This window comes from Macaca fascicularis, chromosome 9 (assembly GCF_037993035.2).
Source record: "Macaca fascicularis isolate 582-1 chromosome 9, T2T-MFA8v1.1".
Classification (NCBI taxonomy): domain Eukaryota; kingdom Metazoa; phylum Chordata; class Mammalia; order Primates; family Cercopithecidae; genus Macaca; species Macaca fascicularis.
Genome location: NC_088383.1, coordinates 120,103,006 through 120,120,973, shown reverse-complemented (window position 1 = coordinate 120,120,973; position 17,968 = coordinate 120,103,006). Strand labels below are relative to the sequence as shown.

General features: G+C 36.5%; 1 long non-coding RNA gene across 2 annotated transcripts in view; it reads right to left on the bottom strand.

Annotated features, from left to right (window-relative positions):
* LOC141407740 (uncharacterized) overlaps positions 1-17,968 on the bottom strand; it is a 32,188-nt gene that overhangs the window by 13,913 nt on the left and 307 nt on the right. The window contains exons 2-4 of one of the 2 annotated variants that reach the window (XR_012418205.1): positions 15,499-15,611; positions 10,381-10,565; positions 7,483-7,540 (exon numbers count right to left, since the gene is read on the bottom strand). This is a non-coding gene — a long non-coding RNA (uncharacterized lncRNA). The remainder of the gene's footprint in view (positions 1-7,482; positions 7,541-10,380; positions 10,566-15,498; positions 15,612-17,968) is intronic. The other variant, XR_012418206.1, reaches the window with a different exon arrangement.

Here is a 17,968-nt window from a genome sequence, read left to right as displayed (position 1 = left end):
GTGTTCATCTGCCCTTCATTCCACCCTGGTTTTAATGTTATTTCCACAAATATACAAAATGCTCACAGTTGGTGTTTGTTTTCGCAGTCATCTTTTTGCTCAGTAATACTCAGTATCTAGTAGATTCTTCAGGAATGGTACATGTTTACAGCATTGCCTTAGATCTGGCACATTCAAAACTGCTTATAGCCTTAATACTTGAAGGTTAACTTTGATGGATATAATCTTCACACTAAACTTCAAAATAATGTTCCACAGTTGTGCTTGTGCTTTCCTATTTTTGAAAGTATAATGTCTCTCAATCTCTTGCCTTTTAAATTTTTTTTCCTGAAGGACTTGAGGATTTTTTAAAAGAATCTTTAATAGTTTTACTATAGTGTGTCTCTAAGTCAACTGTTCTAGTCAATTTTCTTGGGGAATCAATAGACTCCTTCTGAGTGTGTACATTCAGGTCTTCTTTTATTTCTGGAAAGTTATTTTCACTGTAGCCAAATATGGTGAAATACTAAGTCCTAACCTATATTCAGTATTTTGGCATTTAATGTTGAATTTTCTCTTTTTGGGGTGAATTTGTTTAAGCAAAAACGGTGGAAGCAACACAAAGTTTACCACACCAACTTGGGCAAATGCTGATGGCTTTTCCATCAACACCTCAATATCCTCCTAGGTTGGTGACAAGACTTCACTACATTATTTTCCACAATTTTATTTCAAATGACCAAAATATTTATTTCCTGTTCTTCCCAACATTAGAATGTAACGAGTCAGAAGAATGTCACTTGTAGGGAGAAGTGAAAGTTTTAAAATAGAAAAATCAGAGATGCAGAAACACCATTTTAAGATTACATTTTTTGTGAAAGCAATGAACAAGCTTTTAACAAACATTAACCAAACAAAAGAAAAAAAACTTAAAAGTGACATGATTTTTGACAATATTAATTGCAAAATAAAATGATTTTAGAAAAAATGTGCTAAAGAGGAGTTAACCATGCTCACTACCATGGTAGGATCCAAGATACAGTATCTGGGGGAGGTCAGTGTGTTATCAAGAGTAATTCTGAGAGTTGCACAATAACTGCATGCTAGGACTTTTATAAGTCATATTTAGAGATAAGGATAAAATCGCAAAAAAAAATGATTTTAAAAGGATATTTTGAGGCTACTGATACTTGGGGCATTAGGGTACTGCCATAATAATTTCATAAAGAGGGCACAGGAGTTGATTTCTCTCAAAAAGAGATAGCCACCAGAGAATTTCTGAGAATGACGGTTTCTCAAAATTTGAGAGGCTCATTATAAATCCAATAGAATAACTAAAATGAAAACGTCAAACAATAGTAAATGTCAGGCAAGATTTGGAGCTATGGAACCCTATATATCAACTGGTAGAAGTGTAAATTAATGCAACCACTTTGGAAAATTGTTCAATAGTGAGATCATTTGGCTGTGTCCTCACCCAAATCTCAACTTAAACTGTAGTTCCCAGGATTCCCTTGTGTTGTGGGAGGGACCTAGGGGAGGTAATTGAATCACAGGGGCCAGTCTTTCCTGTGCTATTCTCGTGATGGTAAGTCTCACGAGATCTGATACATTTATCAGGGGTTTCCACTTCTGCTTCTTCATTTTCTCTTGCTGCCACCATGTAAAAAGTGCCTTTCACCTCCTGCCATGATTCTGAGGCCTCCCCTGTCATGTGGAACCATAAGTCCAATTAAACCTCTTTTTTGTCCAAGTCTCGAGTATGTCTTTATCAGCAGCATGAAAAGGGATAATACAGTAAATTAGTACCAGTAGAGTGGGCATTGCTGAAACGATAACAGAAAATGTGGAAGCAACTTTGGAACTGGGTAACAGGCAGAGGTTGGAACAGTTTGGAGGGCTCAGAAGAAGACAGGAAAATGTGGCAAAGTTTGGAACTCCCTAGAAACTTGTTGAATGGCTTTGCCCAAATTGCTGACAGTGATACGGACAATAAAATCCAGGCTGAGGTAGTCTCAGGTGTAGATGAGGAATTTGTTGGGAACTGGAACAAAGGTGACTTTTGTTGTGTTTTAGCAAAGAGACTGGGGGCATTTTGCCCTGCCCTAGAAATTTATGGAACTTTGAACTTGAGATAATTCAGGATATCTGGTAGAAGAAATTTCTAAGCAACAAAGCATTCAGGATGTAACTTGGGTGCTGTTAAAGGCATCCAGTTTTATAAGGGAAGCAGAGCATAAAAGTTTGGAAAATTTGCCACCTATGTGATAGAAAAGAAAAACTCATTTTCTGGGGAGAAATTCAAGCTGGTTTAAGGAATTTGCATAAGTAACAAGGAGCCTAATGTTAATCCCCAAGACCACAGGGAAAATGTCTCCAGGCCATGTCAGAGACCTTCATGGCAGCCCTTCCCATCACAGGCCCAGAGGCCCAGGAGGAAAAAGTGGTTTTGTGGGCCAAGCCCATGGTCCCTGTATTGTGCAGCCTAAGGACTTGGTGCCCTATGTTCCAGCTGCCGCAGCCTTGCCTGAAAGCAGCCAATGTACAGCTCAGGCTGTGGCTTCAGAGAGTGGAAGCCCCAAGTCTTGGCAGCTTCCACGTGGTATTTGAGCCTGCAGGTGCACAGAAGTCAAGAATTGAGGTTTGGGAACCTCCACCTAGATTTCAGATGTATGGAAATGCCTGGATGCCCAGGCAAGTTTGCTGCAGGGGCAGGGCACTCACAGAGAACCTCTGCTAGGGCAATGTGGAAGGGAAATGTGGGGTTAGAGCCCCCATACAGAGTCTCTAATGGGGTACTGCCTAGTGGAGCTGGGAGAAGAGGGCCATCATCCTCCAGACCCCAGAATGGTAGATCCACTGACAGCTTGCACAGCGCACCTGGAAAAGCCACAGACACTCAACACCAGCCCCTGAAAGCAGCCAGGAGGGAGGCTATACCCTGCAAAGCCCCACAGGGGCAAAGCTGCCCAAGACCATGGGAACCCAGCTCTTGCATCAGCATGACCTGGAGTCAAAGGAGATCATTCCTGAGCTTTACAATTTGACTGCCCTGCTGGATTTCAGACTTACATGGACCCTGTAACCCCTTTGTTTTGGTCAATTTCTCCCACTTGGAATGGCTGTATTTACCCAATACCTGTGCCTCCATTGTATCTGGGAAGTAACTAGATTTTGATTTTACAGGCTCATAGGCAGAGGGGACTTGCCTTGACTCAGATGAGACTTTGGACTGGGGACTTCTGGATTAATGCTGAAATGAGTTAAAACTTTGAGGGACTGTTGGTAAGGCATGATTGGTTTTGAAATGTGAGGATATGAGATTTGGAGGGGCCAGGGCACAATTATATGGTTTGGCTCTGTCCCCACCCGAATCTCAACTTGAATTGTGTCTCCCAGTATTCCCCCATGTTGTGGGAGGGACCCAGGGGGAGGTAACTGAATCATGGGGGCCAGTCTTTTCCATGCTATTCTCATAATAGTAAGTCTCATGAGATCTGATGGGTTTACCAGGGGTTTCTGCTTTTGCTTCTTCCTCATTTTCTCTTGCCGTCACCATGTAAGAAGTGCCTGTCGCCTCCTGCCATGATTTTAAGGCCTCCCCAGCCATGTGGAACTGTATGTCCAATTGAACCTCTTTTTTTTTTCCCAGTCTCGAGTATGTCTTTATCAGCAGCATGAAAACAGACTAATACAAATAGTATCTAGTAAATCTGAATATCTGTATATTCTATAAGTAATTCCATTTTTAGGTATATACCATAGACACATACATATGTTTATCAAAAGACACATTCAAAAATGTTCATAGCAGCATTAGTCATAGAAGCCTGAAACTGAAAAGGAATCATAATATTCATCAGCAGCAGAATGGTGATATAAATTGTGGTATATTCACATGATGGAATACTATATAGCAATGCAAATGAACAAACTACAATTATATATGCATCATAAATTTCATTTGTATTTTGTGTACTTTTATATATATTTTTACTTTTATAGTTTACATAAAAAAGCTACCTACAACTGAAAAATATATATGTGACTTACTTGACAATGTAATACCCTTCATACACACAGAGCATTTAAGATCAGAAGGAAAAACAAAAACCGGTAACTCACAAAATAAAGAGTTAAATTTTTCAGAAATTGTGAAAAAATATAAAAAATAAGGGAAGTTTTTTCTTCCAGATTTAAAGACTGCTACCCAAAAAGAAGCATTTGATGATATTGCACATTACAATTCTAGCATTAGCTAGATTAAAAGTCTTGGAAGTTTAGTTCACACACTGTATTCTCCACTTTGGTTAATGAAGACAAATGCCTTTACGTTACTTGTCGCCTTTCCCATTGGTTTCATATCTTGGGAAGCATTTTGTCTTTTCCTCTTAGGAATTTTAAAGAAAGGTAACATTCACATCCAAGAATGAATCAGATGGTAACTTCATGGTACCCGGGTGTGACAGTGATAAATGTCAGTGATAATTAGTTATAAATTATTAAATTCTCAGATTAATAGTTTAATATAATAATAATAAAGCTCAGACTAATTCCATGATCTTTCATATTTCATCATGTCAAACTCTAAAAAAGGAAAAAGACAATATACTTTTTAGTGTTTGGGGGGAAAATTCAAAGTTGTGGTATTCTCATGGCAATCACAAAGGAAAAAACCTATAATAAATACACTAAACATAAAAAGCAGGGAATTAAAACATACTACCAGAGAATACAGAGAATACTACTTATCCACAAAGGAGGACAAAGAAGGAAGACAGGACTTACAAAACAACCAGAAAACAACACAATGGCAGTAGTAAGTCCTTACCTATCAATAATAACGGTAAATGTAAAAGGACTAAATTCTCTAATCAAAAGACAGAGTGCCTGAATAGATTTAAAAACAAAAACAAAAGCAAGACCCAACTATATGCGGACTATCAGAAACTCACTTTATCTGCAATGACACACGTAGACTAAAAGTGAAAGGATGGGAAAAAGATATTTCACACAAATGGAAACCAAAAACAGAGCAGTAGCAGCTATATTTATATCAGACAAAATAGAATTCTAGTAAAAAATTATAAAAAGACAAAGTCATTATGTAAATGATATGGGAGGGGGCAGGGAAGTGCTGGGTAGGGACACGAAGGGTACCCAGCAAGGGCTCTACCCTCGGGCCTGTGCCTGCGGACCTAGGTGGGCAGGCACTCTAGTTTTCGCAACCAAATGTTGCATTTTTCAAGACCACCCTGGCCCGCCATGCCCCCATCCTATGCCTATGAAAACCCTGAGACCCCAAGACCCTAGCGGGCACAGAGATAAGCGGCTGGACGCAGAGAGGAACACACTGGCGGAAGAACACAGAAGTTCCTGAATGTCAACCTCTTGAGGGGCAGAGTGGAAGAGCACACCGACAGGTACCAGCAAATGCTGACGGGTCATCAATGCGGGACAATATGGAATTCAGCCAGGGCGATCACAGGACAGTCTACCTCTGGGCAGCTCAACTCCAGGGGAAGATCACCTTCCCACTCCATCCCTCTTAGGGCCTCCCCATTCAACTCGCTGAGAGCTACTCCACTCATTAAAACTTTGCACTCATTCTCCAAGCCCACATGTGATCCAATTTTTCTGGTATACTAAGGCAAGAATCTGGGATACAGAAAGCCCTCTGTCCCTGCGATAAGGCAGAGGGTCTAACTGAGCTGATTAACACAAGCCGCTTGTGGACAGCAAAACTGAAAAAGCACACTGTAACACATGCCCACTGGGGCTTAAAGTTCTAAACACATACAATCTACTAGGATTGAAATATGAGAAATAGAAAACCTGAACAGATCAATAATAAGTACCAAGAAAGAAGAAGTAATAAAGTCTAACATCAAAGAAAAACCCCCAGGACCCGATGACTTCATGCTGAATTCTAGCAAATATTAAAAGAACTAATTCTCCTCAAACTGTTTCCAAAAACTGAGGAAGGAATACTTCCAAACTCATTCTACAAAGCTAGCATTACCCTGATACCAAAATCATACAATAATAATTTTTAAAAAAAGAGTACAGGCCAATATCTCTGATGAACATAAATGCAAAAATCCTCAACAAAAACCTAGTAAATTGAATCTAACAACACATAAAAAAGATCATGATGATCAAGTGGAATTCATCTTAGGGATAAAAGGATGGTTTAACATATGCAAATCAATAAGTGTGACATCACATTAATAGAAACAAGGACAAAAAAAATACGATCATTTCAATAGATGCTGGAAAGGCATTTGATAAAACCCAACATCCCCTTCATCATAAAAACTCTCAACAAACTGGGTATAGAAGGAACATAATAAAGGCCATATATGGCACACCCACAGCTAGCATCATATTGAAAGGTGAAAAATTGAAAACCTTCCCTCTAAAATCTGGAACACAATGAGGATGCCCATGTTCAACACTTCTATTTAACATAGTACTGGAAGTCCCATCCAGAGTCCATTCCTACGGGAAGACAAAGAAATAAAGGGCATCCAAATTGGAAAGGAAGATGTCAAATTGTCTGTGTTTGCAGATGACTTGATCTTACATTTAGAAAAAATGAAAGACTCTTCCAAAACATTACTAGAACTGATAAACTAGTAGTTACAAGATAGAGAATCAACATACAAAAATCAGGAGCTATGATGTTAGTTGTGCACTTGAAAAAAAAAAAATCAGTAGCATTTCTATATGCCAAGAGCAAACAAACTGAAAAGGAAATCAAGAGAGCAATGCCATTTCTAATAATTATAAAAAAGCCACACCTAGAAACAAATTTAACCAAAGAAATGAAAGATCTCTACAATGAAAACTATAAAACACTACTGAAAGAAATTGAAAAGGACACACACATACCAAAAGGAAATACATTCTGTGTTCATTGTTTGGAAGAATTAATATTGTTAAAATGTCCATACTACTCAAAGTGATCTACACATTCAATGCAATCACTATTAAAATACCAATGACATTTTTCACAGAAATAGGAAAAAATTCCTAAAATTTTTATGGAATCACAAAAAACAAACAGAATAGCCAAAGCAACCCTGAGCAAAAAGGACAAACCTAGAGACACAATATCTGACCTCAAAATATAGTACCAAAACAGCATGGTAGTGGCATAAAAAGAAACATAGACCAATGGAACAGCATAGAGAACTCAGAAATAAATCCATACATTTACAGTCAACTGATTTTTGACAAAGGCACCAACATATATTGAGGAAAGGATAATCTCTTCAATAAATCATGATGGGAAAACGATATCCATGTGCAGAATGAAAATAGGCATCTCTCTCACTGCATACAAAAATCAACTCAACATGGATTAAAGACATAAATATATGACCTGCAGCTACTAGAAGAAAACACTGGGAAAACACTTTGGGCCATTGATCTGGGCAAAGATTTCATAAGGCCTCAAAAGCACAGGCAACGAAAGCAAAAACTGACAAATGGGATTACCTCAAGCTAAAAAGCTTCTGCACAGCCATGGAAACAATCAACAAAGTGAAGAGATAACCTAGAGAATGAGAGAAAATATTTGCAAACTATTAATCCAACAAAGTATTAATAACCAGGATATATAAGGAACTCAATTCAATAGCAAATACTAATACTCCAACTTAAAAATGGGCAAAAGATCTTCATAGACATTTCTCAAAAGAAGACATACAAATGGCCAACAGATATATGAAAAAATGCTCAACATCACTAGTCACCAGAGAAATAAAAATCAAAACCACAATGAGATATCATTTCACCACAATTAAAACAGCTATTATCAAAAAGACAGAAAATAATAAATGCTGCTGAGGATGTGGAGAAATGAGAATCCTCATACACTGTTGGTGGGAATGTAAATTAGTAGAGCCACTATGGAAAACAATATGGAGGTTTCTCAAAACACTAAACAGTGAACTACCATATGGTTCAATAACTTCTTTGCTGGGTACATATCCAAAAGAAAGGAAATCAGTATATTAAAGAAATAGCCATACTTCCATGTTTATTATAGCAGTAATCACAATAGCCAAGATGTGGAATCAACCTAAGTGTCCATCAACTGATGAATGGATAAAGAAAATGTGGTATATATACACAACTGAGTATTATTCAGCCATGAAACAGGTTATCCTGTCATTTGAAGCAACATGGATAGAACTGGAGGACACTATGAAATAAGCCAGGCACGAAAAAACAAACACATCTTCTCACTTATAAGTGGCATCTAAAAAAAATTGATCTCATGAAGGCAGTGAGTAGAATGGTGGTTACCAGAGGCTTGGTAGGGCAGTGAGAGTGGGGGTTAAAGAGGGGTTGGTTAATAGGTACAAAAATATGGTTAGATAGAAGAAATAAGATACAGTGTTTGGTAGCACAATAGGGCAATCATAGTTAACAATTTATTGTATATTTCAAAATAGCTAGATTTGGAATGTTCCCAACACAAAGAAACTATAAATGTTTGAGGTGATGGACATCACCTCAATTGCCCAGATGTGATCATTACACATTGTATCCTTATATAACTGCATGCATCCCATAGATACGTGCAACTACTTTTTTTTTTTACAGTTGGTGGGATTCTTGTAATTGTAGGAACTCAAGCTAAAAACCTTAAAATCATCCTTCGCTCCCCTTTTCTCACACTTGCCATACAATCTTTCAGGAAATACGAATTTAAGGGTATATCTAGAATCTACTTCTCACCATTTCTACTGCAATCACTCTTATCCAAGCTATTGTTTGTTTATTGACCTTGCCTTCTAATTGGTCTACCTGCTTTCACCCTTGTGCCACTAATAACCTCTACTCCTCATCACTACCTCTGTATATGTTCAACACAGCAAACAGGAGCATTTTAAATACCTAATCAAATAATGTCATTCCCCTGTTCAAAATAATGATGCAAATACTAATATATAAACACAAAACTCCTTTTAATGCTCATATTACTAACACTAATCGTTTGGTATTCTTATTATACCCATTTTAGATATGAGTAAATTTGGAGCAGAGAGGTAAAAATAACTTGCCTAAGGTCACAGAACTAGTAGTGGCAGAGCTACATTTATTCACTTCATTCAGGATAAAAACTAAAATCCTTAGCATGACACACAAAGCCTCGTGATCTGCTTTTCTCTTCCCCATCTCTCTGACTTTATGATCTACTCTTAATCAACTTGTTTTTCCTCACTCCAGTCACACAGGCCTCATTTTTCCTTAAACATCAGCTGTTTTACCCAAAATGCCCTTCACTCAGATATAACTAAACTTCATCTCTTATAAGACTCAAATGGCACTTTCTTAGCCAGACTTACCCATACCACCCTATCTGAAATAGCAACATCATATTTTTTCAAATACAAGTTTTAAGAGCAATTTTACGTTCAGAGCAAAATTGAGCAAAGTACAGCGCTCCCATATATACCTATTCCATATACACCCAGAGCCTTCCCAGCCAATGTCCTGCTGACGACTGATACATATTAAGACCCAAAGACCATAGTTCACATAGTGTTCACTTTTGGTGGTGTACATTCTACAGGTTTTGCCAAATGTGTAATGACATGTATCTCCCATAATATCATACCGAGTTCTTTCACCACCCGAAAAATCCTCTGTGCTCTACATATTCGTTCCTCCCTTCCTCCAAACTCTTGTCAACCACTGATCTTTTTATTGTCACTAAACATATGCCTTTTCCAGAATTTAGTTAGAATCATACAGTATAAAATCCTTTCAGATTGGCTTCTTCACTTAGTAATAAGGATTTCAGTTCTCCATGTCTTTTTATGGCTTGATAACTTATTTATTTAGGGATTTCCCAGACACCTCAGGCTCTCTATGTGACCCTGAGAGGCAGTCAGAGTGCATCAAAATGGTAAAGGCATACAAGGGGTCTGGTTGTGATACCTACAGTATTTGCCACTCCTCCTCCTATAGAGTAATATCCCATTGTATGAATGTACCACAGTTTATCCACTCACTTATTGAAAGACATCTTGATTGCCTGCAAGTTAGCCAATTATGAGTAAAGCTGCTGTATACATTTAATTGCAGGGTTCTGAGCAGATGTTTTAATATATTTGAGTAAATACTAAAAAGCATGATCATATGGTAAGAGTATGTTTTGTTTTGTAAGATACTGCCAAATTGTCTTCCAAAGTGACTGTACCTTTTTGCATTTTCACCGGAAATAAATGGTATTTCCAGTTATTCCACATTCTCACCAGCATTGGTGCTGTTGGTGTTTTGGATTTTAGCTATTCTAATGGTTGTGCAGTGATATCTCATTGTTGTAATGTGCAATTCCCTAATGATAGATGCTGCTGACCATCTTTTCATGAGGTTACTTACCATATGTATATCTTCTTGGTGAGGTGTCTGTTTAGATCTTTTGCTCATTTTTTAATTGGGTTGTTCCATTTCTTATGCTGAGTTTTAAGAGCTCTTTTGTCTATTTTGGGTGAGTCCTTTATCAGGTATGTCTTCAGCAAACACTTTCTCCCAGTCTGTTGTTCTCATTCTCTTGATAGTGTCTTCTGAAGAACAAAAAATTTTAATAAAATCCAATGATGTCTTTCATGAATTGTGGGTTTGGTATTGTATCTAAAAAGTCACTGCTAGACCTAAAGGCATCTAGACTTTCTCCTAGGTTTCCTTCTAGGAGTTTTATAATTTTCTATGTTACATTTAGGTATGGCCAATTTTGAGTTAATTTCTGTGAAAAGTTTAAGGCCTAGATTTGCTTATATTTGCATATGGATGCCCAGTTGTTCCAGCACTGTTAGGTTGAAAAGAACTATCCTTACTCCACTGAATTGCCTTTGCTTCCTTGTCAAAAATGTTGACAATATGTGTGTGGGTCTCTTTTTGGGGACTCTATAGTGTTACTTTGATCCATTTGTAATACCACAGTATTAATTACAATAGCTTTATCGTAAGTCTTGAAATTGGGTGGTGTCAGTCCTCTTGACTCTTTCTTCTCTTTAAATATTTCACTGGCTATTCTGAATCTTTTGCCTCTCCATATAGGTTTCAGAATCAGTTTGTCAATATCCACAAAACAACTTCCTGGGATTTTGAGATTATGTTATGTTGAATTTATAAATCAAGTTGTAAAGAATGGGCTTCTTGACAATATCAAGTCTTCCAGTTCATGAACATGGAATCTCTCTTCATTTAGTCTTATCATTAGAGATCTGTATTTTTCCTCATGTGTATTTTGTATTTTGTTTAATTGATACCAAAGTATTCCATTTTGGGAGAGAGGTACTAATATAAATGGTATTATGTCTTTAATTTCAAATTCCAATTATTCGTTTCTCTGTATGGGAAAGCAATTTGCTTTTGTATATAAACCTTGTATTATGCAACCTTGCTATAATCACTTGCTATCATCAGTTGTTTTTGTCAATTCCTTTGGGTTTTCCATAGACAATCATATCATCTGTAAACAAAGAGTTTTATTTCTTCCTTCCCAGTCTGTATGACTCTCACTTCCTTTCCTTGTCTTGCTGCATTAGCTATAACTTCCAGTAAGATAATGAAAAGAAACTGTGAGGGAGAACATCCTTCCCTTGTTCTTGGTCTTCGTGGGAAAGCTTCAAGTTTTTTTTTGTTTTTTTTTTGTTGTTGTTTTTACCAGTAAACATAATGTTAGCTGTAGGTTTCAGGTAGATGTTCTTTATCAAGTTGAGTAAGTTCTACTCTGTTCCTAGTTTGCTGAGAGTTGTAATGAAGGAGTGCTAGATTTTGTCAAATGTTTTTTCTGCATCTATTGATACATGATTTTTCTTCTTTGCCTGTTAAGGTGATGGATTACATTAACTGTTCGGTGTTTAAACAGTCTTGCAGGTTGACATTAATCTTGTGAATTCTTAGTCATTACTCCTGAAGTACTTCTGTTTCTTTCTCTTTATTCTTCTGGTCTTCACATTAAATGTATATTACATCTTTTGTAGTTGTCCCAGTTTTTGGATATTTGGTTCCAGTTAGTTTTGCTTTTTCTCCTCTTTGCTTTTTATTTGGGAAGTTTCTACTGATACATTATCTTCAAGCTTCCTTCCCCAGCTGTGTCCAGTGTACTAGCCAATCATTCTTTATTGTTAGTGTTTATTTCTAGTATTTGTAAATCTTTTGTAGAATTTCTCTGCTATATTACCCACCTGTTCCTACATTCTGTCTACTTATTCCATTAGAGCCCTTAGCATATTAATCGTACTTATTTAAAATTCCTGGTCTGATAATTCCAGCATCTGTCATATCTGAGTCTGCTTCTGATGGTTGCTGTCTCTTCAAATGGTGTTTTTATCTTTTTAGTATGCCTTGTAATTTTTTTGTTGAAAGCTAACCACAATGTGCTGGTTAAAAGGAACTGAGGTAAATAGGCCTTTAGTAGTGTAGTGCTAAGTTGTGGTCGGGAGGGGAAGCATTCTACAGTCCTAGGATTAGGTCTCAAGTCTTTTAGTGAGCTTGTGCTTCTGTGCTGTGACCTAAACAAATGCTCTTAGCCTCCCTTCCCCCACTCCCAATTAAGTCAGATAAGAAGTATAGAATTGGAGATTTCCCTTCTCCCACATGGAAAGCTAGAGGTGACTAAAGTTGGGTATTTCCCTTTCCCTGAATTGGGTAGGCAGGAGGTTAGGCTCTGATAAAATAATTTCTCTTGAGGCCAGGCTTTTTTAAGAAATACAGAATGCTCTGGCGTATTTCAAAATGGTTCCTTTTTCTCTCCCCATGCTGGAAACATGAGATTTTGGTTTTTTTCTTCTCAATCTTCACTATGAGAACCGGGTAGGGCTCCTAGAGGTAAAACTCAGAAAAGGGAGGGGATCCATTTTTTGATACCCCTCCAAGGTTTTGTTTTTAAAAGTTATTTGTCAAGACCTAATATATTCAAACATGATTTAATATACATATATTGTGGGATAATTACTACAATCATATTAACATATCCATCACCTTCCCCCACAAGTTAACTCTCAGACTTGTCCACATTGAGCTTCCAGCAGTTTGTCAATTATAGCTTAGGTTTTTCCTACTCTGCCCTTGGTTCCCACAAAGGTTTCTGCTTGTGGGTTTTTGATCCAGTAAGTTGTTGATTCTCTGCATTCATGTGTCTTTCTCCAATTTGGGTGGCTTCAGTTTGCTCTGTGACCTCCATTCTCTGATGGATCTAAGAAAAGTTGTTGATTTTCAGTTTGTTTAGCTTTCTATTTGTTAGGACAGAGTGACAACTTCCAAGCTCCTTACATGTTGCATCAGAAACCAGAAGTCCATTGCTTTTTTATAAATAGTATTTATCAACCTTTAATAAATCATAAAATTTACTTACCTTTTGCTTGCCTCCCACTGAGGTGGGAGGATCGCTTGAGCCCAGGAATTTGAGAACAGCCTGAGCAACATAGCAAGACCTTGACTCAACAAAATAATAACAATAATAATAATAAAATTAGCTGGGTGTGGTAGTGTGTGCTTGTAGTCACCCTGTTACTCAGGAGGCAGAGGTGGGAGGATCACTTGAGCCCAGGAGTTGGAGACTGCAGTGAGCTATGATCATGCCACTGCACTCCAGCCTGGGTGACAGAGCAAGACACCTTTAAAAAAAAAAAAAAAAAAAGATAAAGAAAAAATATATCTTAGACTTTCCCAGGAAAGTCATCAGATAGAAAAAAAATGAACTTGAATGTAGACTCATATATCAACCATACTACAAAAGACAACTGTGATAACTTTAATTTGCATTTATATATTGCAGGCCACCTGGCTTCCTTGGTCTTGGAAGAAATGCAATCTGGCTGCAATACCTGTCATTCCTTTCTTCCCCCTGGATTCATCTAAGCCAATCAGATTGGCTAGCCAGGAGGCCCTTTTTCTTAATTACTGCTGCACGCACAGCTCCAATCTCTCCCAAAGCTGAAATTTTAGAAAAGAGAATGTGACCGTGGCTAAAGCATCATCACCAATTCACAAAATCACAGTCAATGTGATAGAATCAAAAGAATACTATACTAGGACAGGTGGTCCCCAGTATCCTTATACTACTTATCAGACAGTTGGCTTAAAAACCTTTTGATTTGGTTAGTTTAAAATGGGATAATGTCTTATCTTCCTGAGAGAAAGGGGGCAGTCTATGTGATTTTTTTGAACCTACAACTGTAAAGTCACTGTCCAAGACAAAAATTGTATTTGATATTCTCCCTATAAACAACATGAAAGATCCCAAACAAAAATAACAGCAATTAAGTATGCAAATTATAGATTATACACTTAAAGTCTTGCACTTTGTTTGTGGCTTTAATCTTGCATTTGGTTTAAAAGGATGAGGAGGAAAGAAATGTGAAACTAATCAAATTTATGGCTATTACAATATATGCTTTTTCAAGTTAAAGATTAATGGGAGAAAAGTTGTGTCTGATATGGCTTTCACCTGGTTAGCCTATTTTAGTCAAGGCTCCACTTTATCAGCTTTCACCTGGCTAGCCTATTTCAATCAGGCCAGTGCAGATGTCATGGTTTAGATGGTGAGGCAATACAGTGGAGTAGAAAGAATACTGATTAAGTAGTGAAAGACTAAGGTTGTAATTTCAATGCTGATATGACACTGCATCAATGTATAAGTCATTCACTTTCCCTGGATATTCCCTGAAAATGAAGTTAGATTTACATAGAAACCAAAGAATCAGGAAAGGAAACATGAAATTAGCTTATTTGTCTAAAATAATACACAACTGATCCTTAAATAAACAAACTAAGCATAACTAAAACTAAAGAAGTGTAAAAAAATGATTACCAACATTTTCATGACAAGTTTTTAAAGGTTTAAAAGAAACCTAGGTCCTTAACAACACTCAATTTAACTTGCAGCCCAAATGGAATGCTAGTAATACAAATTGTTTTTAAAAATTTGCTCTTGGACAAACAATAGTATATAATAGAGAAAAGCTATAAAATAACTGCCAAGGCACACAGGCACAAGCAAACTCTTGTTGAATTCAAATTGTTTTAAGGCTTCCCTTGGAAGAACGGTTTACAGTACAGTATTTTTTTAAGTGGGTATGTAGTAAATAATATTCAAATGTCCTACAAATGTAATTTCCATGAAGAGTGGTAAATGAAACAAATATACATATGTATGGGTATACACATATAAACTGAAAAACAGTAATGCTTAATTCTTAGATATATCATCTATGCTAACACCCAATGAATATGGTAACAATGATCATGCCCTGAGAAAATTAACTGGATAAATTATTGTACAAAAACATAAAATTTGAAAAAGTTTGCTTTTACGGTTCTCACCTGCAATCCAAATAAATTAAGGGTTACCCAGAATTACTGGATGTACAGTATTTTTTTGAAGTGCACATCAAAGGCCAAAATCTGTAAATTTATGACTTGCCTCTAAGTTGATGATCACAGAAAAAAGAAAAGTCATCTCCAAATATTTTATTAGAAAACAGTGATTACCTCAAATCTAGGTTCATCCATGAATCTTCACTGTTAACATTTTAGTCTCTATAAAGGCAATCAATGTTCTCACTTGCCCCAAGATGAACTTTATTCCGCAGTCACAGGAGGTGCTTTGGAGGTTAGAAAAATCGAATTCTGAGTTAAATCAGATACTCTTACTTTTAAAAAAGTAGGTTACTCAAAATAGGTGTGAATTCCATTAGTTTGTAATCTAAGGGCAAAAATGTTCTATCTGTCCATAGTGTGTGTTTGACAACAGAAGATATAGGATAAACATTTAATTTTGCACTAATGAACAGTGCTAGTTAAAAGACATCGAATATATAATAAATAAAATTCAGCAAAATATAATGATCCCAAATCAGGGAAAACCAGAGAAGAACTTCTTGACAAACTGGTCACCTGCCTGAGTTGAGACAAATAAAGTTCACTTTTGTTTGTATTTTCACCTTCGTGATTTTATCCCTTTTCTCTTCTTTCATATATTCGTATGTATGTACACACGTGTATACACATGGTACATCTTTACATTTCAGAAACTGAAAAATGAATCCCAAACACTGTGTGCACTTCTGCCATAAGAAATATGGTCATTCAGAGTCTAAAACACTGAGCATTAAAATCCACCACCTTCTTGCTCTAGAAAATAAATTTCATTAAAACTGGAGTTTCCAACTAATTTTCAAAGTTAGTGATACAATCTAAACTAAAAAAATCCAAACATTTAGATTCTTATCTCTAATCTCAACAAGGAAATTATTCAATCAAATAAAATATTTTTTAAAACGATCTGGACATTTACAATGCCTGATTTGGAAGATAATATTTATAATATATGTTCTCAGGGGGTATAACTCAGGGGTAGAGCATCTGGCTGTATATATGTTCTCAGATATATGCACTTGTAATTTGAATAAATGATTACCCAGTCTTTAAGAAATTCCAGTAAAAAAAAGTTTAACAGTCTAATCACTTCAATCTACTAAAGCATTACAGAGCCAATAATCTAATCATTTAAATGTAATTTATTTTTATAACAGTATTCTTTTCAAGTCAGAATATTTTGTCTGTCTATTTTAGAACTGGGCCCTTCCAAAATACAGGCATTCTCTTCCTAGGCCTAAATTTTGCTAACAAAGCTAAGACTATGAAAAAAAATCTTAATTCTTTAACTGGATCAGGTAAGCCACTCTGGGTCACAGATGAGTTAAAAACTAGACCTAGTAGTTATCTCAAACCTAATCTATTCCACAAGGTTAACCACAAAGTAAAGGAAAAGTTAAAGAGCAAAATGAAGAGGGAAAAACCAGCATAAACAGGTTAATTAAATAATTAAAAGTCTGGAAAAGAGCAATAAAATTTTTTTTTTAATGCAGAAAAATAAGCTCAATCTTTACATGTTATTTCTAAAGAGAAGATTTAAGGGAATTAAATCTAAATAAAGAGTATAAGCAGTCCTATACTGCCCTTAACATTCTCCACCCCAATTCTTTAAGGAAATAAAATTTCTCACCTCTACTACAGCTACTTCTTGATTTTTGGAGTTCATCAGGGATTCCATCTTTTTCCCATCCTACACAATCTCCCTAGGGAATCCTTGTTTCAATTACCATCTATATGTTGGATCATCTGTTTCCAGGCCTAACTTCCTAACATGTATGTATCCAATTGCTTACCTGGTATCTCCACTTGATTTTCCACGGGCTCTAAAACACATTCTCTTCCTACCTCTAAACAAACCAAAAGAATCTGGTCCTCTGACAAGGTTCCTTAGTTTAGTAAATACACTCAGACGCTTAAGCCACAAACCTGGGAATATTCTTTGATCCTTACCCATTTTACCCATTCAATCATTACTTCTTACTAATATGTCTTGCTAAGGGTCCCTTAAGGGTCATTCTTTCCACCCCTATTACTAAAATTCCAATCAAAGCCACTGTCATCCATCATCTGGATGACTCTAACAGTCTCTCATCTGACCTCTTGGTCTCTAGTTGTGATATCCTTCAATCTATTCTTCTCCAGGTAGCCACAGTGGTTTTTAAAAATACATATTAAAGAATGATACCAGGAAAGATGACATTTAATCACATTGTGTAAAGGACTAGAATTTGTTGTCTTCCTTAAGTTTTCTTCAGTCAATTCAATAGTTACCATTATCCTTTATCCTCGTAGCTTTTGTTCTTGTGAAACATTTTAAAACACAAACTTACATAGTTTTCTTTATTAGCCAATATTACACCTTATTTTTCTAGGAAACCTGCACTCAATTTCCACCTTTAGTTACCATGACATCCTAAACAGCTGAGTCAGAGCAAACTTTCTTATGAAAGTTTACAAAAGAAAACAAAAACATTTTCTTTACATAACATGGAGATCATGATAAAAATACTATTAGGACTAGAAGGCTCAGAGCATGGGAGAATTACTTCTAAGAATTCATTTCTCCATTATAGAGCACAGTCTT